Source organism: Microcaecilia unicolor, chromosome 3 (genome assembly GCF_901765095.1).
Source record: "Microcaecilia unicolor chromosome 3, aMicUni1.1, whole genome shotgun sequence".
Lineage (NCBI taxonomy): Eukaryota > Metazoa > Chordata > Amphibia > Gymnophiona > Siphonopidae > Microcaecilia > Microcaecilia unicolor.
The window spans coordinates 94,440,530-94,457,420 of NC_044033.1; positions in this window are offsets into that span (position 1 = coordinate 94,440,530).

Sequence of the window (16,891 nt, forward strand, 5' to 3'; positions counted from 1 at the left end):
TAAACCGCATTGAGCCTGCCATGAGTGGGAAAGCGCGGGGTACAAATAATAATAATAATAATAAAAAAAAGATTGATCTGAATTGAATATTGGGGACCCAATTCACATGAAACTATTACAGGGAGATCACAGAAACTGTTGGCAGTTGGATACCTGTATATAAAAAGTCACACCATGCTTATATCTAGTGGATGTTGAAGGAACTCACTATCACTGCAATCGTGTGGACTTGTGAGTGGCTGAGCAGCCAGCTTCACAAGAACAACACACACTTAGTTTGACAGAAGGTTCAAGCATGTCCTTCTGATCCAATATATCCCTAAGTACAGAGAACACAGGAGATGCAGGGAACAGCAGCAATGAGAATCCCGAGCCAGTGGGCACACCTGTCAGAAGTATGGTACCAATTATGCCTGCCATCATGGGGGTAGGGAGGAATTTCTCCAAATGGGGGAGGGGGGGTGTGAAGTAATTTTGGCATTATCCAACAGAATGTTTTGGATGACAATCATGATTTATTTCTTTGTTTCAATCTCTTTATTAATATTTTAAAACAATTTATAAACACATTCATAAACAAACATTGGTATCAGAGGTGCAGAGTTCAAAATACATACTTCTATATTCGTTCAACAAATGCATCCAAATTAGACCAATAGTTATTGCAGTCATCACTTCTTTGTGTCTTCTCAGGCACAACCCCTTCATATTTACAAAAAAGACAAACAGTGATTAATCACTAATGCATAGTTAAGGTTGGTGTATCCTTCCAATTCACAACCATAAGTTTAGCAGCAATAGCCAACATAGATAACGGCAGATAAAGACCTCAATGGTCCATCCAGTCTGCTCAACAATCATACTCATCAATTCTACTACTACTTATCACTTCTATAGTGCTACAAGGCATACGCAGCGCTGTACACCATACATGAAAAGACAGTCCCTGCTCGAAGAGCTTACAATCTAAATAGGACAGACAAACAGACAGAACACCTAAGAAGTAAGGGAGTTAAAGAGGTGGGGATAAAAGGGTACAGGGCAAGTGAGTAGTGGTTAGGAGTCAAAAGCAGCATTAAAGAGGTTGGCTTTTAGCCTGGATTTGAAAATGGCCAAAGACGGGGCTAGACGTACAAGTTTGGGAAGTCTATTCCAGGCATGAGGTGCAGCGAGATAAAAGGAACGAAGTCTGGAATTAGCAGTAGAGGAGAAGGGGACAGACAAGAGAGATTTATCCACAGAATGGAGTACCTGAGGGGGGGGGGGGGCATAAGGAGAGACAAGAGTGGAGAGGTACTGGGGAGTGGTAGAGTGAATTCATGATTAAAACCAACAATGAATGTAGTATAAAATATTTGATCCTGGTCTTTCTTTGCCATTTCTGGGACACAAACCATAGAAGTCCACCTAGCACTATCCCTACGTTCCAACTACTGGAGTTGCCATCAAAGCTCACTCCAGCCTATCCTAATCTGTCTTGTTATATATGGAACACAGATTGTAGAAGTCTGTCTGGCACTGTCCTCTGTCTGGCACTGTCCTCACATTCCAGCTACTGGACTTGCCATTAAAGCCCTCTCCAGTCCATCCTAAAACTGTCTTGCCATATATAGGACACAGACTGTAGAAACCTGTTTAGCACTGGCCTTAGTTCTTCACAGCCAGAGTTGTATATAAGCACCACTCCACACATCAACCTACATGCAGTCATTTAAGTTTTGTTTTTCATATCATCCATTTTCTAATTAGGGATCCTTTGTGTCATCTCACACCTTTTTGAATTCTATCACTGTGTCTCCACCACCATTGACCACCCTTTTTGTGAAAAAGAATTTCTGATATTGCTCATAACTCTACCACCCCGCTACCTGAGTTCATATCCTCTAGTTTTACCATTTACCCTTTTCTGGAAAAGATTTATTTCTATATTTGTTTCCTCTAGGAAACCTTCCAGTCTCTTTTCATACGTCTTTTGGAGTAAGCCCCATACGATTTTTTCCATCTGACTGCCTAGGTCCAGTGATCTAACTGGACAGCACTGGACACCATAAACTTACTGACATTAATCCAGTTTGTCTCGGAGGAGTTTTAGTCAGTTGGTACCAGTCTGGCTATCTCATGGATCCTGGTGTTGCTAGATCATTCTTCCTTTACCTGTCTCTTTTCCATATCACCTTTCTAGATAATTCCACTACCATTCTGTCAGCACTGATTTGGTTTCTGGGAAATTTTCTGGGAAATTGTAGTTTGCATGACCCAGTCAGGGCATACTTATCCATTAGGCACAATAAGCACTGTGCTTAGGGTCCACAGAAATGTGTCATTAAAAAAAAATCAGAATAAAAAGAAAACAGAACTTATTTATTTTCATGCCTTGCCTTTTGGTCTTGAAAATATACATAATAAATAGAACACAAATACATAAAATACCAATCAAATAGACATATATTTCAAATTAAAAGCTCAGTCATATATTAAATGCCACTGAGGGAGGGGCCCATGAATGCGAAAGTGCCTAGGGCCTGGAAAAGTGTGGTCCTGGTCCTAGCCCAGTTACCTCTTAACCTGCAGTTCTCTAGGTTTTGCTTCCTTTATCTACCTCTAATTTTCTAATTTTCTCTGAACTTGTGCGGGTCATTTGTAATACTGCAACCTCGCAACCTTTTTTTTTCTCTAACCATTCTATGTATCAGTCAAGCACACTTGAAGTCTATCATACTACTGGATTTCACCAGCTCTCTTGGTTCCAGGAATTTATGAGCTTCTCCATAAAGATATATATTTTTTCTTTCTTCCCGCTGAATTTTTATGCCTCCACTGTTATATTATGACCTGTTATCCTTGGGACTGCTTTTCTAGGAATTTTCTTTTATTCTATATTTGTATTGGTAAAGGGACATGGATTTAATATACTGCCTTTCTATGACACAACCAAAGCAGTTTATATTTATTATATACAGGTACTTCCTCTGGCTGTATAGACTCACAATCTAAGGGGGTCGTTTACTAAAGCTTAGCTCCAGGTATCTGCAGCAGGGCCCATAGGAATAAAATGGGCCATGCTGCAGATAACTCGAGCTAAGCTTTAGTAAAAGACCCCTTAAGTTTTTGTTTCTTGGGCAATAGAGGGTTAGGTGACTTGTCCAGAGTCACATGGGGCTGCAGTGAGATTTGAACCCTGTTTCCCAGGTTCATAGCCCACTGCCCTAACCATTAGGCTGCTCTTCCACAATGGAATAGATAGAGAGCTCAAAATTATTGTTTTGGTGGTTTTTCTTGATTGCAACTTTTCGAAAATACAGCACTAATTCCTCAGCTGGGGATCATAGCACCTGCTTTGGCAGATCATTCCTACTCAATAACCCACCTAACACTTCCGCTACCCCCTGTTTCTTCTTTTGTCCTCTGCATATCCTGTCTAATACTACACCACCTGTACCCGCACTGTATGTATGCAACTACACTCCTGTAATTTTATGGGGCCATGTTTCGACGGGTCTGCTTTATTATTGGTGCTTTGTCAATACTCGACTGGAGGGTAGCCAATGTTACTCCGATTTTTAAGAAGGGTTCCAGAGGAGATCCGGGAAATTATAGACCGGTGAGTCTGACGTCGGTGCCGGGCAAGATGGTGGAGGCTATTATTAAGAATAAAATTGCAGAGCATATACAAAAACATGGACTGATGAGACAAAGTCAGCACGGATTTAGTGAAGGGAAGTCTTGCCTCACCAATCTAATGCATTTTTTTGAGGGGGTAAGCAAACATGTGGACAATGGGGAGCCGGTTGATATTGTATATCTGGATTTTCAGAAGGCGTTTGACAAAGTGCCGCACGAAAGACTCCTGAAGAAATTGCAGAGTCATGGAATCGGAGGTAGGGTATTATTATGGATTAAGAACTGGTTGAAAGATAGGAAGCAGAGAGTAGGATTGCGTGGCCAGTATTCTCAGTGGAGGAGGGTAGTTAGTGGGGTCCCGCAGGGGTCTGTGCTGGGTCCGTTGCTTTTTAATGTATTTATAAATGACCTAGAGATGGGAATAACTAGTGAGGTAATTAAATTCGCCGATGACACAAAATTATTCAGGGTCGTCAAGTCGCAGGAGGAATGTGAACGATTATAGGAGGACCTTGCGAGACTGGGAGATTGGGCGTGCAAGTGGCAGATGAAGTTCAATGTTGACAAGTGCAAAGTGATGCATGTGGGTAAGAGGAACCCGAATTATAGCTACGTCTTGCAAGGTTCCGCGTTAGGAGTTACGGATCAAGAAAGGGATCTGGGTGTCGTCGTCGATGATACGCTGAAACCTTCTGCTCAGTGTGCTGCTGCGGCTAGGAAAGCGAATAGAATGTTGGGTGTTATTAGGAAGGGTATGGAGTCCAGGTGTGCGGATGTTATAATGCCGTTGTATCGCTCCATGGTGCGACCGCACCTGGAGTATTGTGTTCAGTACTGGTCTCCGTATCTCAAAAAAGATATAGTAGAATTGGAAAAGGTACAGCGAAGGGCGACGAAAATGATAGTGGGGATGGGACGACTTTCCTATGAAGAGAGGCTGAGAAGGCTAGGGCTTTTTAGCTTGGAGAAGAGACGGCTGAGGGGAGATATGATAGAAGTGTATAAAATAATGAGTGGAATGGATCGGGTGGATGTGAAGCGACTGTTCACGCTATCCAAAAATACTAGGACTAGAGGGCATGAGTTGAAGCTACAGTGTGGTAAATTTAAAACGAATCGGAGAAAATTTTTCTTCACCCAACGTGTAATTAGACTCTGGAATTCGTTGCCGGAGAACGTGGTACGGGCGGTTAGCTTGACGGAGTTTAAAAAGGGGTTAGATAGATTCCTAAAGGACAAGTCCATAGACCGCTATTAAATGGACTTGGAAAAATTCCGCATTTTTAGGTATAACTTGTCTGGAATGTTTTTACGTTTGGGGAGCGTGCCAGGTGCCCTTGACCTGGATTGGCCACTGTCGGTGACAGGATGCTGGGCTAGATGGACCTTTGGTCTTTCCCAGTATGGCACTACTTATGTACTGGAAGTTTTTTTGCTGAATAATTCTTATCCAGAATCCTTCCTTTTTTCTGATGTAAAAATATTTAAATTCAGTAGAATCTAGTATTATAATAAAGAACCCCAAAAGCTTTTATCAGTAATGCCTGATACTTAGTTTGCTTGTACAACTAAATCTGCCATTTTATAGTACCAGTCTCTACTTCACTAGCCGTTAAGCTCGTTAAAACGGGCAAGTATTGGTCTGTTCTATTTTCACGTCTAATTCCCTCCCTCCCTCTCCCAAGGTCCCCCTCCCTCCCCCTCCCTCTCCTTCTCCCCCTCCCTCCCTCCAAGGCCCCCCTCCCTCCCTCCCAGCTCCAAGCCCTTCCTCCGCCCATCCCTTCCAGCTCCAAGGCCCCCCCTTCCGAGGCCTCCCTCCATCCGAGGCCCCCGTCCCCCGCCCTCTGAATTTTAAAAGTCATCATACCTCGTTGGGTTACAGCGGCAGGCAGCAGCAGTGAAAAGCATGCGAGCTGTGCGCTTCAGGAGCCTTCCTTTCTCTATCTCAGCTGTGGTCCCGCCCTCATTTCCTGTTTCCGCCTGCCGCCATAACCCCGACGACGTAACTTAGATGACTTTTAAAATTCAGAGGGAGGGGGACTGGAACTGGATGGCCGGTCGGAGCGGAGTTCAGGCACGCTGCGCAGGGCTCCCTTGAGCGCGAGGCCCTATGCGGTAGCCTCACCCTAAGACCGGCCCTGCTCACCCCCCGCCTCTGAACTGTTGCTGTCTGAACGTTCGGGCTCTACTGCGCATTTGCGGGTGAGTTGGTCACTTGTCATTTATATAGATTGATACTGTACATAGGTATCAAAAAACACACAGCTGCTTTCTCCAAATTCATAAAAAAAGCTGCACAATTTTGCTTCAGATCTAAAAATGTCTTTCATCTAGCTTGTGTGTGTCTTCTTTTTCACGAGGTGCTTATGGGCCAGATTCAGTAAATGGCAACCAAAGTTAGGTGCCATTAAAACCTGTGGTGCGCACTAACACCCCGGATTATATATATTGTGCTAGAATTCTGCACCAAAATCCAGGCGTATTCTATAACAACGCATACAACTTAATTGGCTTAACAAGCTCATCAGCATTGATAACAGGTCTTAATGAGCAATAATGAGCGCTAATTGGCAATAATTACAGTTTATGTGCACAACAAGCTAAGCGTATTCTGTAACGCACTGCACCTAAATTCTAACGTACGCATCCAAAAAGGGGCGTGGTTATGGGTGGGGAAATGGACATTTCATGGGCGTTCCAAAATTTTTGTGCCCTGTTATAGAAAATGGCCCAGAGCATCTAAATCTTTGTGCTATCATTTATGCCACGTTTCCCTTGCCGTAAACGGATGTATGTAGTTTTAAGTGCTGTGATGTTAACGTATTATATATACCACGCCTAAACATAGGTGCCGCTTACAGAATACACTTAGGTGGAAATTTATTCCATATGGAGTTTTCAGGTGCCATATATAGAATCTGGCCCTTATTCTGTAAAGGTCGCTTAGCGCTATGCAACCTTTATAGAATAGTACTTAGCTCGGATTGCCACACCTAGATTTGGGCCAGGGGCATAGTCAGACTTCGGCGGGAGGGGGGTCCAGAGCCCGAGGTGAGGGGGCACATTTTAGCCCCCCCACCATTGCCGACTCCCCTGCTGCCGCCACCACCACCAACATTGACCCCCCTGCCGACGACCCTCTTGACCCCCCTCCCGCCGCCAACCCGCTGTCGCCTACCTTTGCTGGCGGGGGACCCCAACCCCCACTAGCCGAGGTCCTCTTCTTCCGGCGCAAGGCTTTCTTCTGTTTCTGAGTCTGACGTCCTGCACGTTGTATGTGCAGGACGTCAGACTCAGAAACAGAACCAAGCCTTGCCAGGTCAACGTGCAGGACGTCAGACTCAGAAACTGAACGAAGCCTTGCGCCGGAAGAGGACCTCGGCTGGCGGGGGTTGGGGTCCCCCACCAGCAAAGGTAGGTGATGGCGGGTTGGCAGTGGGAGGGGGGTCGAGAGGGTCGTCGGCAGGGGTGTCCAGGGCCAAATCTATGGGGGCCCAGGCCCCCGTGGCTCCACGTAGCTACGCCACTGATTTGGGCAAGAGGACTTACATTTGCTGAAACCTAGTGTAAATCCTCACAACCAAACTGATGGCGGTTGGGTGTGTAAATCCAAGTATTCTATAACATCACGCCAAATTTCTGGGAACATCCTTGACCCATCCAGGTCCCTCCCATGGCCACACGCCATTTGGAGTTGCACGCTATGAAATTTAGGCACACATGTTACAGAACAGGGAGTAGGGCAGATGCGTATGTAACTCCTAATTATTGTCAAATTAACTTCCAGTCAACCCCAATTAACTCCAGTAATTGGTTGTTAATATCTAATTGACTAATTAGTTTACATGTGCATCTGGGATCCGTGCCCAAATTTGGGCAACCTGGATAGAACCTGGGGCTATGTGTCTTTACAAAACGCTAGGGGTCAACTGGCGAAATCATGGCTAGATAGAAGACACTGATATTTACACATTCGCCCAAGCAGATATACATTTTACTCACATATTTATTGTGCTACATGGATGTTTTATAAAATATGGACCAGATTCTATATAAGGCACATAAAAAATCCATGCAGTAAACATTTTCGCCTAAGCGTATTATATAAGTGGTGACTAGATTTAGGCATGGTATATAGAATATGCTTAGTTGATATCCCAGCGTCTAAAACTATGCGCCTGAAGGAAAGATGAATAAAACCATTAATAACCATGTGGGCTTGAGAGAGTCATTTCTTATCTCTGGGTAGGAGCAAAAAGGAATGGACTTGCTTCTTGGGATTTAGGGCCTTTTTATTAAACTGCAGTAAATGCTAGAGCACATACAACAACTTAAAATGGCTTACCGCAGGATGCATTCAGGCGTCCTGCTGTAAGTTCTAAATCAGGAGGCAATAACAGTGTGCTAAAATACCTTTTTATATTTTTGTTGAAGGGGGCATGTCTAGGGGCAGAGAGTGGGCATTCTGCACAGCTAGATTATTGCATGATCACTGGTTAGCACAGGATTAGCGTGTGACCCCTTACCACCTACAAAATTGGTGGTGGTAAGTGATCACATGATAATTTTTTTTAATAGCTGCATGCTAACGGCAACATTAGTGCATGTCCATTAAGAGAAAAATAGAAAAGTGGCCATTTTCCAGCTGCGATAAAAATGCTCTTAGAAGGGTCCTTTTACTAAGGCGAGCTGAAAAATGGCCTGTGGTAGTGTAGACGTGTGTTTTGGGTGTGCAGAATCATTTTTCAGCGCACCTGCAAAAAAAAAAAAATGCCTTTTTAAAATTTTGGTGAAAATGGACATGCGGCAAAATGAAAATTGCCGCTCGTCCATTTTGGGTCTGAGACCTTACCACCAGCCATTGACATAGTGGTAAACTCTCACGCGGTAACCGGGCGGTAATGACCTACATGCGCCAAATGCCATTTGGTGCTCAAAATACTTTTCGGGCACACATAGCGGACACGCACCAAAAATTAAATTACCACAAGGGCCACGGGGTAGCCGTGTGGTAACTCCATTTTGTTGCATGTTGGGTGTGCGTAGACGCTTATGCGGCTTAGTAAAAGGGTCCCAGAGAACGGGAAAAACTCAGGTAAGGGCACACTAAGGCAATTTTTTTTTAACCTCAGTTTAGTAAAAGGGCCTCTTAGCTAGGTCATTGTAGGAGACAGAATGCTGAGCTGGATGGACCTTTGATCTGACACGTTTTGGCACCATCTTATATTTTTAAGTTCTTAAAAAGTCTGGAACCGTCTTCTGTCCTATGCTCAGCCTTTCTATCTAAAAAAGAAATCACAGGTCTGTGTGGAATACTATTTGAGTGGCAAAAATAGATTTTCAATGAAAAAAGCCCTATGCCTGTGCACATAAGACGAAGCCAAGCACCAGTTACACAAACTTGATCAAGAATCCCAAGAAGTGAGTTCAGGAAACCCTGTTCTAAAGCGTCTGAAGGATTCACACTTTCCATGTTAGGTCAATCCTACTGCAGCTATAATTCCTAGGTAATCCCATATGCCTTTACAAAAATATGTACAGAAATCTGGCAGTCACAAATGAAATGCAGGCCTGACTAAACTGGTTCCCACTCCTTGGGCCTGTGAGTTTGCATATGCAAACTGCTGGTGGATAATATATGCAGAATCTTTGCCACTACACTCATCACACTGGACAATTTCTAAATACCAAATATTGAATCAAAAGGAAATATATTCCAGTTCCTACTTCAAGAGAAATTAATGTAAAACTTTTGCTTGCTCCAAGACCCCATCCTATTAACTGAATAATAATTGTATTTACAAGCTTGCTTTCATAGTTCACTCGTTATTATCCTGATGTTTTTCACACATAAAAACACTGGACAGAGGACAACAGTCACAAGACAACAGAAAATCACACTCATGCCTCTTAATTTGATGCATAATGTAAGTTGGATTTACCATGCACTGCGTGGCTGTGTTAGCATATTAACTCCACACTATTTTTACTGGGAACAAATTTTGGTGGTGGTGGTGGTGGTGGGGGGGGGGGGGGGGGGGGGGGAGTATGCTTTGTTAAATACATTATCATATTCCACCTCTCACATAAAAAACATTTTGTTCAGCTTAGTCAAATGAAGATGTCTCTGTCTCATCAGCATCAAAATACTGCTGTCCTGGCCAAGCATTCAGGCAGTAATATCTTTGTTAGGAGTTAGTATTCAAAGGGTTTGTCTGGTTAATCTTAGCACAAAGCCTACGATTTTAATATTTAATCCCCATTTTTCTAGCTAAATTTTGTCTGGGTGTCTTATAGGGGCATAATCGAATGGTGCCGGCCATCTATATGGGCAGCCATCTATATGGCCGGCGCCGCAAACAGCGGTCCCGAACCGTATTATCGAAAAAGATGGCTGGCCATCTTTCGTTTTGATAATACGGTTGGGGACGGCCAAATGTCAGAGATGGCCAGGTTTGAGATGGCCGGCATCGTTTTTTGCCAATAATGGATACCGATGCCGGCCATCTCTGACATTTGGCCGTCCCCAACCGTAGGGCATTTGGTCGTGGGAGGAGCCAGCATTTGTAGTGCACTGGTCCCCCTGACATGCCAGGACACCAACTGGGCACCCTAGGGGGCACTGCAGTGGACTTCAAAAATTGCTCGCAGGTGCATACCTCCCTTACCTTGTGTGCTGAGCCCCCCCAAATCCCCCCCCAAACCCACTACCCACAACTGTACAACACTACCACAGCCCTAAGGGGTGAAGGGGGGCACCTACATGTGGGTACAGTGGGTTTGGAGGGCTCTCATTTACCACCACAAGTGTAACAGGTAGGGGGGGGGGATGGACCTGGGTCCACCTGCCTGAAGTGCACTGCAGTACCCACTAAAAACTGCTCCAGGGACCTGCATACTGCTGTGATGGAGCTGGGTATGACATTTGAGGCTGGCATAGAGGCTGGCAAAAAATGATTTTTAATTTTTTTTTTTGGTTGGGAGGGGGTTGATGACCAGTGGGGGAGTAAGGGGAGGTGATCCCCGATTCCCTCCGGTGGTCAACTGCTCAGTTGGGGGCAGTTTTTTGAGGCTTGGTCCTAAAAATAAATGGACCAAGTGAAGCCGGCGAAGTGCTTGTCAGAGCCGGCCTTCTTTTTTCAATTATTGGCCGAAGCTGGCCATCTCATAACCATGCCCCTGTCCCGCCTTCCATACTCTGCAGAAACTCCCCCTTTAACTTTGGCTGGCTCTGCAACGGAAAGCAGTTGGAGCCGGCCAAAATCGGCTTTTGATTATACCGATTTGGCCGGGTTCAGAAGATGGCTGGCCATCTCCCGTTTTGTGTCGGAAGATGGCCGGCAATCTCCTTCGAAAATAAGCAGATTAGGGCCAACTTAACAGGGCGTGGTGCTCTGAAGCACCTTTTACTTTTGCACCCCCTTCTTGGGCCGACCTTGCAGTATGAACTGCAGCACCAGCTCCCTTCTAGCCCCAGTCTGCCCAGCATGAGCTCCCTTTCAATCCTAGCCCCCTCCAGCATCAATCCCCTTCCAGCTCCAGCTCCCTGGGCCTCTTCACCATCACTCCCTTCCAATCCTAGTCCACCCAGCAAAAGGCCCCTTTAAATCCTTGCCCCTCCAATCCCCTCAGCATCAATTTAGTTTTACATTTTTTAGGAAGGAGGGAAGAAATCAAGGTACTTTGCAGTTGCAGACCTACTTTACACCTACTTTAGTCTATTTTAGAGTGGAGGAGTAGCCTAATGGTTAGTGCAGCAGGCTTTGAGCCTGGTGACCTGTGCTCAATTCCCATTGCACCTCTTTGTGAATTTGGTCAAGTCACTTAACCCTCCATTGCCCCGGGTACAAAAACTTAAATTGTGAGCCCTCTGGGGACTGTTGCATCTAGTACTAGTATTTTATAATCTAGGCACCTATTTGCATACTCCAGTTATGCTGTGTCCAAATTCTGCCCTGTACACTCCTACCAGCAAAGTATATATCACCATGTTATGGTGTGGGAGCCATTTTTGCTGCTCGCTGTGACCCTTTTTACCACAGCAGGTAAAAAGGCTGAAAAAACACATGGCCATGCGGTAAGATTGTTTTTATCACGTGGACATGCAGGGGGGGGGGGGGGGAGTGCACTTATCACCTCTCATTGAAGTGGTGGTAAGGGCTCTTGTGCTAACCTGGTAGTAACCGGGTAGCGCGCAGCGCTGACTGATTACTGCCAGTGGTGTTCCTAGGTCGGCTGCCATCCAGGGCAGATCATCGCTGCGCCCCTAGCACATCACCCCCAATGAATCACTCCTCCTATAAATCATGACACTCCCCCCCCCCCCGGCTCATCACCTCCACTCCCCCATGTGCATCGCTCTTACCTCCTGGGATTGCAGGGAGCAGTCGTGCGGCTGTCGGCTCCACTGCTTCTCTGCCCCGGAACAGGAAGTAACGTCAGAGAGAGCAGGGAACTAGTGGAGTCAACAGCTGTGCGGCTTCTTCCTGAACCCCCTTGCAGCATGCACCTGGGGCGGACCGCTGGTACGACACTGATTACCGCTGGGTAACCCCTGGCAGAAATAGTTTTTGAATATTTCCACTAGCACCGGAAATGCCACGCATTGGGGGTGGAACTACTGCCTGAGCCCACATTGGGCTGGTGGTAGCTCCAGATTGACACACCGTAAGCCCACAGTGGGCTTGCTGCTGCTTATTATAAGGGTCTCTAAGTGTATATATGTTCTATTCTATAACTGATGCCTAAGTGGTCTAGTCAGTAGTTGCAAAGGGGGTGTTCACATCAGGTGCATAGTCAGACTTCGGCGGGAGGGGGGTCCAGAGCCCGAGGTGAGGGGGCACATTTTAGCCTCCCCCCGGCACCACCCCCTTTCATTTTTAACCCCCCCCGCCATTTTTGACCTCCCCGCCACCACCACCACCTTTGACCCCCCCCAGTGCCAACCCTTTCGACTCTCTCTTCCCGCCGCCACCAACCCTCCCCCACCGTCGGGTGCCTTTGCTGGTGGGGGTCCTCAAACCCCGCCAGCCGAAGTCCTTTTCTCCGGCGTGGCAGGGTTGCCTGTCTGTAAGGGCAGGCTTCTGTTTCTGGGAGTCTGACGTCCTGAGCGATGTATGTGCAGGATGTCAGACTCACAGAAACAGAAGCCTGCCGTTGCAGATCAGCAACGCGGCTGTGCCAGAGAAGAGGACTTCGGCTGGCGGGGGTTGGGGACCTCCGCCAACAAAGGTACCCGGCGGTGGCGGAGGAGGGTTGGCAGCGGGAGGGGGGGTCAAAGGGGTTGGCGACGGGGGGGGGGGGGGGGGGGGGAGCATGAGCTGGTCAGGGGCATTCTATTTAAGTGAACACTTTATTGAATACTGTCAGGTGCCTATTTACACCTGCCATAGAGCAAGCATAAATGGTTGTGTCTAATTTAGGCAACTAATTACTTACTGAAGCTATTACAGTACAGTCTTGATTGTCCAATCTTTATTAATCCAACCATCTGGCACATCTGACAACCCCCACCCCCCCCCCCCATGACATCATCACATTGCCATTAAGAAAGGCTCAGGTTCTCTTCCTGTTTTCCAGCTTCACACACTGCAGGTTAGTGTTAATAAACAATACTGTATTTTAAATACAGATACCCGATGCCTGTTCTTTTATGCATAAAATATGTTTTCTGTGCATTTGTTACCATTGTTTTCCATATTATCTGACTTTTCACTTATCCAACAATGGCTCGGTCCAGTTTACGTCAGATAATCGAGACTGTACTGTATTCTAAAATGGATTAGGTGCAGAAATTTGTCAATATAGAATAATAATAATAATAATAAAACTTTATTTCTAATCTACTATATCTAACAAATTCTAAGCGGGGAACAAAATTTACATACAAAATAAAATAAAACCAATACAACAAAAAATACAGCACAATACAAAAACAATATTATACATTACTACCATTCTTACACAAAAGTATACAGTATTAAAAAACAGATACAATCTTATTAATTTAATGATTTATATGCTTGAACAAACATAGTTTAGTACCTAGATTTTAGGTACCTAACTTTTCAGTGTCCTTTAGAGAATTACCCCATAGCACCTACCCAATCTCACTCAGACATCCTTCCCACTCACCCCACCCACCATGCACATATACCCCACCTTTTCACTCACCCCATTAAATCCACCCAAGCTCTTTCTTTCTCTCACACACTCCCCCCATCTATTCACTCACATGCATACACACCACTCACTTGCAGACATACGATTTTAGTAATACTGACCAAGCAAAATGTGTACATGCAATGTTCCCAGCATGCGCTCCACAGCTTGTCTGAAGTTTGTGCTGCCATGTGTCCAGTGCATTCTCCTGTATTTTACTGTGACTATGGGCATTGTTTTTGAATAAGCTCAGTGCATTCCCGCTACTAGTCTTTCCCAAAATGATCTTTCAACAGTTACAGAATGAGAAAACTCTTTGGAAAATACAGTGCTGTGTCTTTCTCATGTATTTTTTGTATCACTCGGTCTGTGATTGTGATTTAAAATAGATTGGGGCTCAGATGTGATTCTCACTCCAAATTCCTGTCTTGTATTTATATATGATATAGAATTGAGGCCAAAACAGTCTAGAGCTCACTCAGCATTTACACAATACAAATGCTGCCATCATCTTAAAGGACAGTCACATGCTAGCCTTGTTTTTCTGGACAGACTTGTCCTCATCAAAGTTCAGCCTTCAGGACATAATCTGTTTATCTTAAAATGTTTTTCAGTCAGTTCCTTATTTTGCAATTTTTTTTTTTTGGCACAGCATCTTCCTCCCCCTCCCCCTCCCGCTCTCAGTGGAAACCAGTCCTGGCATCTGACACCAGGAGCCCTTTATTCACAATGATTCCTCTTCCCCCATTTTATATCCTCCCAGCACACCTTGTCTGATCATCGTAATGGTGGTCCTGAGCCCTGAGATCCTGCAGTCATGTGCCTTAAATTTGGCCACTAGAGGGTAATTCTTTATGAAGATGTTAACATTTATATGTTAAAAATGTGCATATGTGCTATTTTGTAAATATGCACATATCTGACAGGTAGGTGTATAGGTGAAAAGAATTCGGGCAGAGTGTGGATGGGACTCACATAGGTGTAACATATAGAATACTGTCAGTTACTTTCATATGTCCTCAATCTAGGTGCAATCATTTATATCAGCTCTATGGCTGGCGCCTAAATGCACTGTGCATGTATCCAGTTATGCTAGTATTTTATAAAGGAAAGTAGGCACTTAGGGACCCTTTAAAAAGCATCGGTAAGCCCAATGTGGGCTTAACACAAGCTAAATCGGAAATACTGCCGGCCCAACGTGTGTGTGTCATTTCCAACATGCCGTGAAAATGTTTTTCTAGCATGGCACTAACCCAGAGATAATTGGGCAATGCTGCGTGCTGCACGGTTACTTCCAGGTTACTGTGGGAGTCCTTACCCCCACCTGAATGTGTGATGGTAAGTGCTTCCCGCTGCATGGCCATGTGGTAAGAGTTATCTGCTGCATGGCCATTTTGTTTTTGGGGCTTTTTACCTGATGAGGTAAAAAAGTCCCTAGCATGTGGGAATAATGGCCATCATCGCTACTGCAGGGCCCTTTCCCCAGCAGCTTAGTAAAAGGACCCCTTACTTTCCTTTATAGCGTGGTGGGCAGCCTTTATTCAGAGAGGGCCATATGATTGTCTGTATTGTCCCTAGTGGGCCACAACATTACATAATGTTGGAACTGGAAAAGCACAGAGCTCCATAGACCTTCTGTGATAAATAAAAAAATAAGTAAAAACTTTACTAAAAATGATGGAAACAAATTGCTAGTGTGGTATTCTGAAAACATTTATAAAATCCAGAATTTAAAAATTGCCAAAACTCTGGTTAATGTCATTTTCTGTGTATACTTCCCATGGTCTTGCTGCAAGTTGCCCACTCTTACTTTATAGGATAAAGCATGATTCTTTCCCTCTGGGGGCTGTGAGCATTGCCTCCGCAGTACTCAGTTCCCCAATGACCCCAAGAGCAGAAGACCCAACTCAGAGATCAAACTAGGATTCTTGTGCATTTAGGGGAACCTTTTACAACGCCGTGGTAGAGCTATTGTGGCATTATCGTGCTCCAAATCCGGGCTACCACAGGAGCTCAACAATAGTTCCCACTCCCAGCATGCACCATTTCCGGAGCAACAAAAATATTTTTTTATTTTTTGTAGCTCTGGGACTTACCTGGCGTTAATCACTCTCCTAAATAAGCACCTAAATAAGTGGCAGTAAGGGCTCCACCCCCCCTCCCAGAAATGGCCATGCACCATTTCTTTTTTATTGGCCAAAACAACATTTTACCCCCAGTGGTAAAAGGGGCCTTGGCGCACAGCAAATACACACGCCAAAACTACCACAGGACCCCTTTTACTGCAACAGGGGATCTTAGGTGAATAAAAATTGAGTAGATAAATATAAAAATTAGGTCTATGGGAAAAATGCTTAGAGGTGGTCTGAGATTCCTCTGTTGCGTGATACCCAAAGGGATTTGTGTCTTCATGGAATCAGAAAGTTCATGAGCTGGAAGGAGAGAATGGAGAGGTGAGAGGTGAGAAAAATGAAAGGCAGCATGTAGGAAAACATGGCTAGAAGTGCAGGACATTCCTAGGAAAGTTATACATTTTGAAGGAAATTACTCGTAAAAATAAACATTACTAATATTTTCTTTTTCATCAAGGTGATCAAGGGATTAATGGGCGAACTTCAATTCTCCTGTTTATTATCCTCAGTGCAGACTCCCATTTTATTCTAAGTCAGAAACACCCAATATACTTTATCTGCCAGGTAAAAATGATCCTATTCAAACCAGTGTGAAAGATCAGCAGCTGTCTTTTTCTGGTTTTCTTCTTGCATGGAATTCTTGTGACAACAGAAGCAGAGTAAAGATGGGTAATATATCATTTCTGTTCGGGGTTTTAGCTTCTCTTAACCTGCCAGACTTTAGACCACTCATGGCTAGAAAAATAACTGGTGCCCTTCTCTCCCCACCTACCAGTTAGCGAATCTTCAGAAACACAGAACTCTCTTTCTGAACAGGGTTGTCAGCTGGGTCCATTTTTGTGTGTCAGGCTATATGAGCCCTCCTGGGACAGAGAAATATCCAGAGTACCAGAATGTAACTCACCTTGAGCTATTACTGAAAAAGGTGCGAGCAAAATCTAAATAAATAAATAAATAAATAAAATAAATAATCTAGT